We start from the raw sequence: 2,611 nt of genomic DNA, 5'->3' as shown, positions 1-2,611 counted from the left end.
TCTCAAGGTCTTTTAGATGGCTCACAGGACAGCGACACATAGAATCAGGACTTGCTGAACCCCAAGCCCAGCAATTTAAATTATTGCCTGGCAGTTCTGGTCCCCTTGGGATATTTAGCCAAGAAGTGGAATCACAAGAGCTCTTCATTCAAGCACCCAGCTTTGCAATGCATGCTTCCCAGCACAGAATCATAGAAAATAAACATCAACTATTTAAAACTCTTTGCAAATGTAATTACCTAAAGTAACAGGTTTTAAATCAGTCTCTCACAGACTTGTGCGTTTTCAGTGTCAGTCAAGGTCACCAAAAAGCATTAACTAAATACTTCAGGGCAACGGGTGCTGTGTTAGGCTGTGTGCTAGGTATCAAACAAACAGAAGAACCTCTGTACACCTTGTTTTCTCAGCTGTAAAATGGACATAGCAACACTTAATTCTCAGAATTGTTATGAGAATTAAATAAGTGAATATATGCAGAGCAATTAGGACAGGGCCTGGCACACATGTACCATAGGGTAGAAAGCCTCTTTAAGTATGGTCAGTTACCTTTTGTGACAAAGATGACTAGTTGACCCCAATATCTCTTCTTTCTTGGTGACAGAATACCTGAATTTTAACTGGTCACGTGGAATCAGGACTATTTTTCTCAGCCTCCTTTAAATCTAAGTGTGGACATATATGGGGCCAATGGTTTATAGGAAGTATCATGTGCAACTTCCAGGAAGTATTTTTAAAGTGCTAACTGGAATGAGGTGTAATGGCTGGAGGTCAAGCAGCCATTTTGAACCATCATGGGGAAGTTATATGCTGAGCAAAAGAGTGCATAAAAGGAGGCTGGGACCATGGCAACTTTACAAAACAGCTTTACTAGCCTTCAACTTCCTATCTCTGGGGTTCTTTCCTATGGAGAAACAAAGTTTTATTTTGTCGAAGCCACCATTATTTTGGGTTTAGACCACATGAAACAAAACACTTTTGAAATTAAGTGTTCCTCAACAATTTTTTTAAATGGAAAAGGAGTTTGCTGGAGAGGGCATTGGAGTCCCAGGCACACCTGCTGTGGTAGATATCTCAAAAAGATAAGGTCTTGGCTGAGACAGACAGTTATATATTAATACACAAAAAATATTTAACATACCAGGCATTTATAAGTCAAGAACAACCCCTAAGTTTCGTTTTCACCTTCCTTCCCTTTAAAAAAATTTTAGTGGCCTTGGGTCCTGCTCTCACCTGGGTGTGGTCCTAACCTTGGATATAGTGAGTGCCAAGCTGGAAGGGGTAGCAACCTTCAAGAAGAACTGAGACCCATGGAGGAGCACAGAAGCCCAGACATGTGAGGGAAGCAGCCATATTGGACAACCAGCCTGCCCAAGCCTCAAGAGAGAACCATCCAGCTAAGACCAATCAACCTGCAGTAACATGAGCGATACTAATAAATTGTTTTAAATTGTTAAAAAAAAAAAAGGAAGAATAAGAACTGAGACAATTTCTCCCACAGAAAATATTGTTCTCAATTGTGTAAAAAGGTAGAAGTCTATGGTCTGTCAATGACCATTATGTAGTTTGTTCCTAACCCAGATACATTTTAATCACAACTTTTCATACTGTACTGTGGGCTGCAAAATGGTTTCAACAAATACAACAAACCTGATTTAAAATTTTTAGAATGTTTTAAATTGTATCATATGTTATTTGCTTGTGTACTCTTGCAATTTTATTGGTGATCCCTTACATTACATCTTACATTTTATATATTTGTACATCTTTAAAAACATTTATTTAAAAAAGAAATCACATTTTGCTCCCTGCTACAGACACTGCGGGCTGTTTATCCAGTATCTATCTATTCCCTTTCCTTCCTTGCTAACTCTAATTTTGTTCAGGATAACAATAGGCCCAATTAAGGGTAGTATTCAGTTTCCCTGATCCCATAAAGATAAGGGTGGCCACATGACAAAGTTTTGCCCAATTAGAAATGAGTGCATGTCTAATGGGGGAAGGGTGGGAAATCTTTTGCTTTTTCCTGCTTCAGATGTTAATGTTGCCTGGAGCTGCAGGAGCCATTTGCCTGAGTTGACAAGCTTGAGGACAAAAGCCAACATACTAGGGAGAGTAAAGTAGAAAGGCAGAAAGAGTCTGGTCTTCTCATAACACAATTGAGAAGATGAATGAACACCCTCAATTACCTACCTCCAAACCTTTTCACGGACAAAAACAGCCCGTTGCTTGTTTAAGCCAACGTTAACTGGTTTTTTATTACTTATGGTCCAAGACACTCCTAATTGATATACTCTCAAGCAAATGAAATAAATATAAAAAGAACCCCAAATTCCTTTTTTAGTTACTCCACACCCAATATGTGCACAGATGAAACATTTTAATGATTTTAGTCTACTATTTTGAATTCAGCACATGTATTTCTACTTCTACTTCCAGATTTCATTAAAATGAAACTAAAGAAAAATTTTAAAGTGTAATCTCAAGTAGTGAAGAGAAACTGAAAAGGTTTGTAAGTAAATGAGGGATTAAAAACATTTCTAGATGAAAAAGAGGGAATGGAAAGTACTGACCAAGACATAAGGTAGAGGTGGCTGCAGTCCATAATATATGT

Source organism: Mesoplodon densirostris, chromosome 17, assembly GCF_025265405.1.
Source record: "Mesoplodon densirostris isolate mMesDen1 chromosome 17, mMesDen1 primary haplotype, whole genome shotgun sequence".
Taxonomy (NCBI): domain Eukaryota; kingdom Metazoa; phylum Chordata; class Mammalia; order Artiodactyla; family Ziphiidae; genus Mesoplodon; species Mesoplodon densirostris.
The sequence above is the reverse complement of the archived record's forward strand: the minus strand, read 5'-3'. Positions refer to the sequence as shown.